We start from the raw sequence: 13,506 nt of genomic DNA on the forward strand, positions 1-13,506 counted from the left end.
GGAGAGGAGAGGAGAGGAGAGGAGAGGAGAGGGTGTGTTTCCCTGTGTATGTGTGTGAGAGAGAGACACACAGAGGGGAGAGCGCTGGACCACCCACCCGGAGGATTCAGAGGCACAGGATTCACAGCCCATTCTGTTGACCTGCCACACCGCCCCGGCTCTGGGCAAGGCCCTCCCCAATTGTTCCGCCTGCTAACATGAGGGGGGGGGGGGGTTGGACAAGAGGTGGGTAGGGGGGTTCGATGGGGGGGGGGGATGAGCAGTAAACAGTGGGCTGAGCTTCTCTCCTTCAGCGCACAAAGGGGCTGAATTGTGTCGGACTGGAGCACTTTTTAGAGTGGCCCTGCCATGGGGCCTGAATGAAACATCTGTGGAGGCTGAGCCCGAGGGAGAAAATGCTATTTTGCTGTTCAACCACACTGACAACCTGTTTTCTCTTTCTTTACCCCCACTCCCCTCCAACACACACACACACGAATCCCAATACCACCCCCACCTCCCTTCACTGTTATTTCTCCCTTGGCCTTGTAAAACTATTCATACTGTATACCTACAGTGCAGAGAGAGAGAGAGAGAGAGAGAGAGAGAGAGAGAGAGAGAGAGAGAGAGAGAGATTTGGTTGAGGACACTTTTCAAGTGTGTTTCAGTTCTGACTGAAATTTACATTCAGAGGAATACAATCTACTCCATCAGTACATTAGTCTTGTTTTCATCATAACATCAAAAACTAGTTTCACGGAGGTTTCCAAACCTCCATGCTGGTTTGTTTTTTGTCCAGGCTTGACATTTACCTGACATTAGAATGATTAAAATGCACAGACAGTAAGGTTTTTGGTAGATTATTTCTGAAATGTAACAATGGTTATTGACATTAAATGTTATATTACTGGAAAGCCTGTTCAGCTCCTTAATATATAGGGAGACAAAAATGTAGCTCTTGTTGAGAAACATGCGTTTATCAGAGTTCAGCATGTGAAATTTACCCATGAAAGATTTGCCATTGACACTGGCAAACTCCTCTGCCAATGACAAACTGCATTTCTTTACCAAGTCTCTGGCAGTCAAGTAATTCAGAGAGATATCGTAATGAAATTCTTCAACCGGTGGTAATCCCATATCTCCACAGTCTGGAACAAAAAAACAACAACCCTCCATTCTTGAAGATGCCAATGTTTGCCCTGACAGAGTGTGGTTTATCATAGACTACCTCCAGAATTTGATAGTGGAGATGATGGAGCCTGCCAGCCGTCTTGACCTCAACATGATTGAACACTTGTGGGATCAGCATGGTCGCGTTGTCGGTGTCAGAATGAGCAACGCAACCATGTTGATTCACTCTGGAGAGATGATGGTTGAAGACTGGGCTCCTACAGTCGTGCGAGAAAACTATGTTTCTTCTTTCTGTTTGTGAAATTAAACATTTGTTTAGACGGCCAATGTGTCTTCTTTCTTTAGACATCAATCATTCAGTTCATCAATCAAGCGTTAATTGCAAAATAAGCAGTTTTCTGAGACTCAGAAAAAAGGTTTATGTGCACATCACACATACTGATCTCTGCTACATATCCTACCAGCTGCGTGTTTCCTACAAATGTGGGGAATGAATATACTTTCATTGTTCCAACAAAGAAAAATATCTGTCAAAAACATCTTTATTGACATTTTGTGTGTAGGTTAGTGAACCGCAATTAAACATGTCTGGGATGATGTGTAGAAAGTTAGAAAATAGGATCAACGATTAAAACAAACTAATGAACCCACACTGGTTCACACTGGAAATAAAGACAACATTTTACATTTCTCTTTAAAATGGCAGGTGAGACAAAGCTGATGTTGTCTGTGTTGTACTTCTCAGTAATGATGGTACATTTCCAGATATGTAAGCTGTTCATATTGCAATATCAGTCATGAAGATTTTTCACATGTGACGTGAACGTCTTCACCCAATTTCCCATAATTCCGAGATGTAGTTTTTTGTAGATTGGTAACCCTCTGACTCAGTGGTGGGCTGTCAGGGCCTGCCAGGCCTTCTTTGCAGACCTAAGAAAAAGATCAGAATCACAGACTGATGTTGATTATATTCTGTCCATGAATACTTATAAAATAATTCCAAACTGTCTGTCTGCTTCCTCTCATAGCTTCTCCCCTGCCTGCGCTGCTTCCAGAGCCTTCCAGAAGGCCTAGGGTGACGTCAGCATATTCAAGCCCTCTGATTGGATCGTCAGAGAGTTCACGCTCCAGCGCTGGCTCACCGCATCTGTAGCAAGTTGCATGGAATATAGTTGTGTTGATTTAATAGCAGGTTTGTCAACCTACAATGACTAAAAGAGAAGACAAAGACATTTAGTTGCAGATTTATTGCCAAATCTATTTTCAAGAGAAACTTTTCCCAGAGGTCTTTGAACGCACCGCAGCACTCGACCCCGGACGTCCGGTGCATTTTATCTGTGCTCACTTCAAACTCAATGTCAGGATTCAGGATTATGTTATTTGCCATTACTTTGTTTTCAAGACCACAAAAAGCTGACGTTTGTCACCGTCCTCGACCCCCAGAAGTTTAGGGGGAAAGCAGCCGCTATTTTATGCAGCTAAAGCAGAAGGAGAGACCTGAACTTGGATTTTTTTTCATCAGTAAAGGTATTTATTCTGGCTACATGCTATCTTATCTGTGATCCAAAGACTTTTTATACTGCATTTCTGCATGGTAACATGGTTTTTGTAGCCATAAAAAAGTTATTGAGGGTTGGATTGAGTCAGACCTGCACTAGTGAAGGCCTGGGTCTGAAATGCACGTAGTCAATCATGTTATGAACCTTTTGCTATTGAAGTACTTAAAAAATACTATCCCAATATTATAGTATTAATTATTATCACATTGAAAATGAGCTATTATTAGTATTAACAGACAATATTTGTGTTTAACAGATAGTTAATGTAACACAGTGTGATCCAGAATTGATCAACAGATGGCAGCCATGAATGCAAACAGCTACGACTATTTTGTAAACAAAAGAGCATGATCGGTATGAGAGTCATACTAGAAGCATGACTCTGTGTAATGATGTTCACTGAAGGCTGTGGAAACTGTGCAGCCAAAAAAGTGACAGGTTTTTGCAAACATTATTCTGGATTTGGTTTTTGGATGCACTTATTTTTCTTTTACGTTCTTTCATTTTAAAACAAAAATGAAAGAATTATACAACACTGTTCACCAATTTTCCAACTGTTAGTATTTCCACAGATTTAATAAAGGGAGCATGCCACAATTTTTATCAGGCTGTCACAAAATTTGAAGGAAAGAATGATATAAAGTCATGTTATGGGGAAGTAAAATCTAAAGTGTTGGTAATAAATGGGGTGTCGAGCTTAACTACTTAGTGTATACATTATTATGACCCATAGCTCCAAGAGATGTTTAAAAAGTGTACAATCATCCAACTGCTTGTGTTTTTTTTTTCTTCTTCCTTTTGAATATCAATATAGCAAAGCTAAAAAATCTAAGCAATAGCTACATGACCTACTTGAGCAACTGGACCTTACAGCACTTCAGGCAGTGGAACGCTGTTCCTCAGATACCTGCAGTGGTTATAGTCCCGCACTGAGCGTATCATGAGTGTCTGCCTCTACAGAGACGGCTGCGAGCACATCCATCCATCAACATCACCTCTGTATCCCCCAACTACTTCCCCCCGTGGAGAAAGAACCCCCCACGTTCAGCCCATTTCCCTCACAGTCCAGCTCCACCATGTGCAGCCCAAAGAGAGACCACTGAGACATTTCAGTTTAATTGAAGGGGAAACAAAGATCCCTGCTCACTTCCTGGTCACCCATTTTCTTTAATCAATTTCCTCTCTTTGGTCCTATATCATCTGTAATTACTTTCCTTCTCCAGCCCCTTGTGAGTTCCTCCTGAAGCGAGACTACACACACACACACCCACACACACACACACTTATTGCTAACCCCCTGCCGTAAGCAGGCAATACCATCAGCATCAATACTCATTGCCCCCCTTTGGCTCCTCTGGCCTGAACAATGAAAAAAGGCCCACTGGCTCCAGAACCCCACCAAGCAACCCCTGACCCTGCCCACCTACCCTACTAAACCCTGACACACACACACACACACACACACACACACACACACACACACACACACACACACACACACACACACACACACACACACACACATGGTTCATGTGGTATGTACTTTTATATTGAAGTCACACTCGTGCACACAACTCACACGAGCCTGGGGTGAATGGGGGAGGGCGAGGAGGGGGGGGGGGGGGGGGGGGGGGGGGTTAAATACCAGCACAGCTTGTAATCACTGGAGTTTGAACTTAGAAGACTTCTTATGCTAAAAGGTCAAGAAGCCCGAGCACTCATTCGCTCCTTTTTTCCTTCCTCGCTGCCCTCTGTCACTCATTTCTCTCCGGAGGTCTCTCTGATCCCCGAGCTGCTCACATACAGTGACACCAGCACTGATAACCCGAGATACTCTTCCACGGTGTTTGCTGCAAGAGGCCAAAAGAAAAACCGAGTCATTGTGGCACGAGATCAACTTCCTCCGGAGCTCAGGCAACACAGCAAATCTTTTGCCAAATGGAAATTTTCTGAGAAAAACCGAGCTGCGTTTGTGAACAATTCCCCAAGAGAATTCATTAAATTTAAGACTTACGTGCCAAAGGGAATATGAAGACAATGCCTGTAAATATATCCATGTAGTGTTGCAACAACTGCTTACCTCAGGACATTCTGTGTACATCTGGTGCAGGCTGGATGAAAATGCCCTCCAAATTATACACCTTTATTGGACTTCACATTTCCCAAATATGACCACCCAGTGAACACAGTCCATACCACCCACAGACTATTGGGTGGATTTATAACTCAGCTGATGCCGGTGTGCTTGATGAATGAAAGCAGCTTACAGTATTGGCTTTGTTGCCTCGTTTGATGGGGAAGTGAAACGTCAGAAACTTCCATATAAATAGGTATTAGGCATGAGAAAGAGGAGAAAAGGTGTTGCCTGCTGGCAACAATCGCACTATAACTGCCAAGCACTGGTGTAATATTGTAAAAAAATAAAATAAAGAGCTGGGGCGGAAATGTTTGTGTGTGGTACAGACAAGACTAAAATAGTGCCTCAAGTTCCTCAGCTATGTTTTCGGATTATGCAGGAACTAGGCAAGCAAGAGACAACTAGAGAGTGTAGCTGGTACTGCAACTACATGATTTAAGACAGATCTTTTTGCATTTATTCTCAAAGTCATAACAACTTCACAGTGAAAGTAGTAGGGAGTTGAAGTGAGTGACGGCTTTGTAAGTCACACCACCAAAGAGTACACTGAAAATGACAAAATACGACATAATAATGTTATATCCATGTTTTTCTCAATTTACCTTGATGCCTTCAAAGGCTTTGCTGAGCTTGGATTCTGTTGTTGGCAGTTACTGCAATTTTTATGCACTTTTTAGATCCCTCACTAAAAGTCGGAATGCTGAAAACAATGGAGTTAGCATGCCAGGCCATGAGTTGGCGCTGTTGTTTGTTTATCTTGTGAAACCACGCACCAACATTTGTATGGACAGATGATGAATTTCGATCGCTAGTATGAGTGACTCTGAGCTACTCAGCTGTATAGATGAGTGCCAGCATAAGCTGAGGACTATCCTGTGATGGACTAATGTCCCATCCAGGGGGAATTAAAAACTCTTGCCCACTTCGCACTATGGAATCGGGGGTCAAGCGCCGGCCCGATAAGCCCTCGGTGGCTTGGAAAGAGTTTATTATCCCACACAAAAGAACATGGGTTATACCGTGTTCTGCATCCCTGCCAAGGATTGCATTCCCCTCACAGGAGCGATTGTAGTTTGCCACGATTAAAGTTTTTATTCATTTTAAGTCATTTAAAAGTCGTGTTGAATAACATTTCCCAAGTCACTTGTAACTTCATTCTTTTAAAAAAAATGTAAAATTTCTAATCAAGTAGCCAGGTAGTTTTCGTCATTAGATCATTTAAGCTACACACTGACATGATGTGTTTCTGTAAATTTTCACATTCAGGAGTTATTATTCTTTTCTATTTTAATGGGATTTTGAACATATGTGGTTAATTATTCTCCTTCCCATGTTTGAGCATTCACTCTGTATCTCAGTTTGCCTTTGTGAGAGAGTGGGAGGGAGTACTTACTCCGAGATGGGAACTTTGTAAGGTTTTCCAAACAGAGTAAAGTGAACAGAAATTGTGCTCATTTCCAGTACAGCAACACTCTTCAAGGATCCTATAACTGCAGGAAGCTGCTCCGGGCCGAAAGCAAGTACGAGGTTGAGAACAAATGCTAGAAAGTACATTTTATGTGTTTTCACACTTACTGCAGAGTGAGGATCTATTGTTTGTGTGGCTTCTTCTGCGATTGTCAAGATTGTTTTTCTATTAGTCATTAGCTTCAAAATCCATCCCCCCATGCAGCCATCCCTGTACTGCTATACCAAACTTACATTATTTTAGAGTGAAAAGAGCAAACTTTGATTGTGTTTTGTCCATTTAATTACACAACCAACAACAGCGTTCGCAGTCACTGGAAACTGAACTTTTTAAAAAAAATGCTTCCAGAGTGCAAATTTTTGAAAATGCTCCATCTCCTTGTGTACACAGGGAAAACTGAACTTTTCTGTCGTAGTAAATAGTTCTGCACATGCCCAAGTAAATCCTTTGTGCTGTTCGTCCTGTTTGCCTTTGAATTTAACAGTGACGACTCAAATAGATGGTACATTTACGACATCGTCTGGGTCACATGAAAACACGTGTCTTTCTTATACCAGATCCTGAGTGGGTAAGATATGATGAAGAAAGAAGTTGCTTGAATGTTTACAGGATGGTTGTATTACAAAAACACAGCACCAACTTGTGACCTGACATGAGAACTACTTCTTTTCTACCATTTCTGTGATCGTTTCCAGAATGTTTTGATCTAAAATGAAAAGCCTTTCAGGAACAAAAATTTTAAAACAATGTTTTTTAAAGTCAATCGCCATGTAAAGGGGGCCACAAAGCATTGAATCTGATCCCACCTGAACATGGGAGAGGGCAGGGTCTACCATGAACAGCAACCACACACACTCACATCCACCCCTGGGGATGGTGTAGAGTCATTAATTTGCCTCAAGCACATGTCTTTGGACTGTGTGAGGTTAGGGTTAGGGTTAAGGTTGAAAGGAGAGAACATGCAAACTTCACAGAGAAAAGAACCCTGACCCAGACTACAATCTGGGATGATCTCGCTGTGAGGCGACAGTGCTCATCACTACACTCCTGTGTGGTCTCATCTGAAATCCAACGGCAATATGTGAAGCTGCCCACTGAGCTCAGTCAAGTCATCCCCAAGTTTTGTTCCTTGTGAAAGTTATATATTCCCTATCTTCTTGAGCCAATGGTGTTGTCCTTTACTTGCAAATTTTATGTTGACTAAGATATGCTCATCCTAATTGAAAGTTATATTTCCTTGTTAATCACAAGATTGATCTTACAGCAAAACACCTGGCTGCAAACTCAGCTTCCAGCTTCAATGCTGACTTTTCAAACGGAATCGGTTTTGTTGTCTCAGATGTGAGGATTTCCTTTGTTTATATATTTTCCATTGCTTTCAAAAGCCTCTTTTTTTTTTTTTTTTTTTTTTATAGCTCCGTAGGTATCCGTTTTGTACAAGAAAATACATCCCTGGAAGTGTTTGAGTGATTAATGTTTGAAGACTCAGCAGTTATTAAAATAAGTCATGTAACTCAACAGTGAGTGATGCATGATGAGACCGAGGCAACAGTCCATCTGTCTCTGTCAGAGATAGTTACTCACTGGTACGTATCTTTACACACATGCATGCTCAACAGACCGCTGATGTGGACCTTCTTGTGTGGGATTTAAAGAAAGAAGACAGCAGGAAGGTGGAGAGAGGGACAAGACAGAGTTTGGCCCCAGAATCTCTGGAGTATTTTCAAGAGTTTAATGTGCAGATGATAATGGTTCATCCAAACCGTGTGTGTGGTCAGGTGGTGATAAACACACAACTGTATTCACAGGCACACACACACACACACACACACACACACACACACACACACACACACACACACACACACACACACACACACACACACACACACACCAAAACACAGACCGTGCCCACACACATACTGTACCCCTCTTTCTCTCTCTCTCTTTCTCTCTCTCTCTCTCTCTCTCTCTCTCTCTCTCTCTCTCTCTCTCTCTCTCACTGATTGGAAGTCTTTGGTCTTCATCAGGTCAATCAGTGGAACCATGAGACCTGGAGGCCGTGAAGCTGGATGTCCTTCTGTTTCCTGACTTCAGTGTGGCCTTTTCCAGTAACTCCTGAGCAAATACAGACCATCAGTGTGCGTGTGTGTGGGAAAGAGTAGTAGTTGTAGTAGTAGTAGTAAAAGTCGAAGCTGGGAACAGACTCTGTGTGGGCTAAGAAAATGAAAATTAGGGGCTTTGACCTCAGTGTCATTTACTGTAACACACATTATACCACATCCATTTTGGTCATTAGCACAACCATCAGGTCTGAGGCTCCCATAATAATCACGGTCTCCTTGGCCCTCAGGTACAGCGTGTTTGTTACATATGATCAGAAGCTGGGGATATACTGTACAGTTATGCAGTTTCTTTACTGAAGACAAAAACACAAAATATTTTGTTGTCAAGAGCAAGGATCCACCTCTGGCTGTCTGTCGGCAAATGTATATCAATGTGTATATGCTTGCTTCGCACACACACACACACTTAAGTAAATCCCACCACAGGCAGAGCCCACCACACAAGGTGCGCAGATGTGCCGCTGGCTACAAGTAGAGGTAGGTCTTGCATTCAGAAGTGATGGTTCTCATATGGCACACGGCAGTAATAGTAAAATCTGACATCACTCCCTCTCTGAAACGTATGGCCAGTAAAAAGAGACAAAGTAGAACTGGGGTTTTTTTTGGAGGCAATAAAGGAATATTTAGGAACCTTTGTTTTTCTCTTGATGAGGTGATGTATGGACACTGATAAGGAAAGCATGTAATCACACAGTTCCACTTCACTGGTGGTTCGTGTGACAGCTGGTGTTTGATTTCATTGAGGTTTTCTGAAAAAAATATGGTCAGCCTGCATTCAGGATCTCATTATTCAGAAGACCACCGGCTCCTTCCTCTACATGAAGGGCAACACATTCCTCTTCTTCACACGCAAAGCTTCCTGTACGTTGCCAAAATTCATGTATGTGTTCTATACAGCTTCCAAACTAGGTGTTTTATTTTAATCAAACAACGGCTTTACACAAATGAAATGACATGTTAACAATTGCAATCTTTCTTCTATCTCACCTTATCCAAACTAGGCTTACAGTGGCTGGAGCAGATATGAGCTTACATTGGGCAAAAACTCTTGTACACCATGGACAAGGTATCAGTTCATCGCAACAAAAACAGACACACTGACAATCACACATATATTCAAATTAGAGACACCAGTGTCTGTGGACCTTGGCAGTGGTTAGCGCTCTCACCTCACCTCCCAGTGAGAAGGTCTGGGTTCAAATATTGACCAGGCCTTTCTATGTGGAGTTTGCATGTTCTCCCTGTGTGTGCATGGGTTTTTCTCCGAGTACTCCCTTGGTGACCCTAATCTGCCCCGTGTGTGTGGTAGTCTGTTTGTCCTGTGATGGAATGACGACCTGTCCAGGATGTATCCTGCCTTCGCCCATAGTTAACTGGGATTAGCTCTAGCATCACGCGAATCTGCACGGGATGAAGCAGTTATTTTACTCTTACAATTGTAATATATTCACGTCATGTCTCCTCTGTATGGTTCGTATAATTCAGTCATACAACCAATTATGTATAAATATCTCTCTACAATAAGACAAACAAACTCTGACATGCTTCTCAGAGGCTACTCCTCATGCTTTGGTGGGACTAATATAATCTCCCTTAAACAATTAATGCTATGAAAATAACTTAGAATGCCTCTTCTGTATGAAACATCAAGATATAACAACTAAATAATGGCTCTTTCCAAGTCCCAAAGCTCATTTATGATTTATGAAGAATTCATACGGATACTTCACTGCTTTTATGCTTTCTGGCATCCAATGTTTCGATGTGTATCAAAAATATTGGCCAAACATCAACATTAAAAGATGATTTTCTGTTGGAGAGACAAAGAAGAAGATCAACAATAAAAGTGACGACAACAGGAGAATGTTGATATTGAGTAGTTGGAAGCAGCATTGCAGGTGGCGACGGTCTGTGAGAGTGTTAAACACCCAAAGGTGTCACACAGGCTCTTTGAGAAACAATTTCATTTGTTATTCACTTCTAATATCAACACTACCCCATAGAATACTGATGGGGGCATATAGATGAGTTTCTAGGAAATGGAAAGAAATGTGGACAAAATGGCGATGAGGGAAGGCTCTATTCATGTCTCATGTTGTATATAAACAATCCTTTAAAGGACAAAGTACACAGTTTTTTCAATGTGATACAATTATCCATGAAACAGTCATCTAAAGATATTCCTTTCAAGTTAGACGTACACATTGTACATCTCTGAAAGCTGTGGCAACATGAATGCTCAGTTTTATACATGAAAGAGATATTTGCTATTCCTGGTTAGCTGCAGCTGATACACCGGAAGTTATGGCTGTGACTGGGCCACAGTTTGGTTCGTGTTGTTCATCAATCTTACTTGTTTCGATTGAGAAAACGCAGTGGTTTGGCTTAAATAAAAATAATTTCCATCTAACAGCAAGCTAACAGCAATCTCATGAGTGAAGTTCATCCAATCAACACACAAGTATTCAAATGTAGACCGTGTGAATTTTCATTTCGTGCCTCCTGCCATCTGGTTTTTAAAAACTTTTCATGTTGTGAGCACCGCAAATTACTGTGGAGGTGGTGTTATAAATCTATAAGTCCAACATCAAAAACATCTCGCCATGTACATACTGACACATCATTGGAATAAGTAAGGAAATATGTTTTTCATGTAATTCTAATCATCCCCTAACAAACACCTCTGGGTGAATTCAGACCAAATGGCTTCAAACATTACGCAGAGAGTGAAAAAGACCCCTGCCCACAGCCAAGGTTGAAATTGTCCTTTTCTCCAGAAAACCTCAAATGTAGTCGATTAAAGCTATACCACAACAAGTCTGCCAATACCAACTAGCTTCTGCCATTTAAACCCTCCTTAATCCATCATTAGCGGAAAAGCTAGACCGAGCACTGCCACAAGCTTTTCTGTGCGCTGGAGTGCAACCGCGAAATCTGCTTTGACTTGCTGCCACCAGGTTCGGTACACTGAAATACTTGCATACGAACCTCGTGGAAATCGTCTCATTTCCTGACAACAGCATGCCCTTCTCTCTGCCTTGTAAAACTTGTTTATCTCATTTTAAACTCCTTCAGTAAAAATAATTTTTATTGGAATTCTCCTCGCTTGTTTACCCCCCCCCCCCCCCCCCCCCCCCCCTCAAAAAAAAATCCTCCTTTTGATCTGGGCCCCACAACAAGCGCCACCCTGAGGGCACCGTGTTGGCCTTACTGTAAATCACAAACCCAGCTTCTCTGAACCATGGCACACGGCACAGCGAGTAATGACCGCGGGGAGAGTCATGATGGAAAGGGGGGGGGCAGAGCGCGGGTGTCCAACAACGCATCACCGATCTCCTGAGTGCTTTCATCTCCTCTGATAAGTGCCATACCTAATCAGGTTAAAGCAGCACATGCCATGGAGGGAGAGGAAATTCCGGCCAAAACGGTAACGTATCTGTTCCGCTCTCATGCGTCGCATTCCTCCAGCTAATTAAGAGTAAATATCTGACCCTGGAGAGAAAACGTCCACATTAGTCCAACTAGTCAGTCGGTGTGGTCCATCTGCACTCTCTCTTTCGCTCTCCTTGCCCCCCCCCCCCACTTTCCTCTACCCTCTCGCCCCTAATTTGGCACACAGATGACAAAAAACATAGGGGAGTTCTCAGTAGGTTTCTTTCTTTCTTCCAGGGCTTGCCTCCTTTTTCTTCTCCAGCATTGGGCCCCATCATTACTGACAGGCTATCAGTTGTTCTCATACCAGATTATCTACTGCCAATGACCTCCGGGTCACGGCACTGTGCTCTCTGCCACTTTCTCCCTTTGCTCTGCCTTTGTCTCGCCACAGATACACTTCACTGAGTTTTAAGGCTTTGCTGACTCCAAATCAAAGATGCTATTGATCATGGCACTAATGTGAGTTTTGGCAGTTTTGGTTAAAAGATAAACATGACATTGAGGCGAGCTACTTTAAAAAAATAAAATAAAAATTAAGTTAAGACAACCAATATGATGAATTGCTTTCCTTGTCATGAAGTAAAATTAAATGTCGAAAATATCTTAGATGTTTCAGTTACACAAAGTGCAACGGTACAGACCTGAATGTGAGGTGGTCTTATAAACTTGGCATTTTTGGGGTCTAATTGTTCTGCCAGATTGAAGCATCACTGCTTGAGTATAAATTTATCGATGATCTTTGCTTTATGCTTTAATGTAAGTGGTTTCTTTAAGGATAAAGTCAGTTTAACGAGTGTAACAATGATGTGAATCTCAGTTGTGGAAAGATCTTTTTAGTCAAACGTCAAATAAAAACCTTTGGGGAAAAGCCGTGTTATCTTTAAATTTTATTGCATGCAACCTTTCAACTGATGTTTTAGCATGAAGATATGTTTTATGTTTTTTATGTTTTGCAACGTGTAACTTAATTAATGTAACACCGCCACATTTGGCAGTAATGTAGTAGTTCTATTATGAAGTAATCAGTTGGTAAGGTGTAGCTGATGTTTCTGTGTCTCGCTGGACTATTAGCTTCACTGTTAGCGGAAGCCTTTTTTTTTCTTCTTTTTTTAATGTTTGCTTATAAGTAACATTTCGCAGCCCCAATTAAACATTTGCTTGTGCATTTCCCAGCTCTAAATCTAACTCAGAGAATCAACTTTTCTGTCCTCTTCCAATGTGTATTGTCTGACAAATCTGTTCCCTATCGGAATTTTGTGTCCACAATGACCTTTTTATTCCAAGGACAATATAAATGACAAGAAGAGATACAGCAAACAATCCCTTTCTAGCACATACAATTGTATTATATCCTTGCGAAAACAGTAATTAATTTGATGAAAATCAGTTTCAGACATCTTTTTCATCATCTGGATGATCCAAATTCCAAGATATTTTATAGGTTTTGAGTCCCACTTGAGTTTATATTTCTGCTTCGTTGATGTATTATTAAGAGAATACAGAGAATAAAGGACGTTTGTATAGAGATAAACCAAAGTCAAGGCTCAGCAAATGTAGGATTTAAGAGGTGGACACAGAATAGAATATCAATGGAATATTAAAATATCAAGTAAGAAAGTGTAAAATATTAAATAAGTAAATATCATGTACAAGGTTTAAACAGTGAATAAA

The sequence above is a fragment of the Lipophrys pholis genome, assembly GCF_963383615.2.
Source record: "Lipophrys pholis genome assembly, chromosome: 5".
Classification (NCBI taxonomy): Eukaryota; Metazoa; Chordata; class Actinopteri; order Blenniiformes; family Blenniidae; genus Lipophrys; species Lipophrys pholis.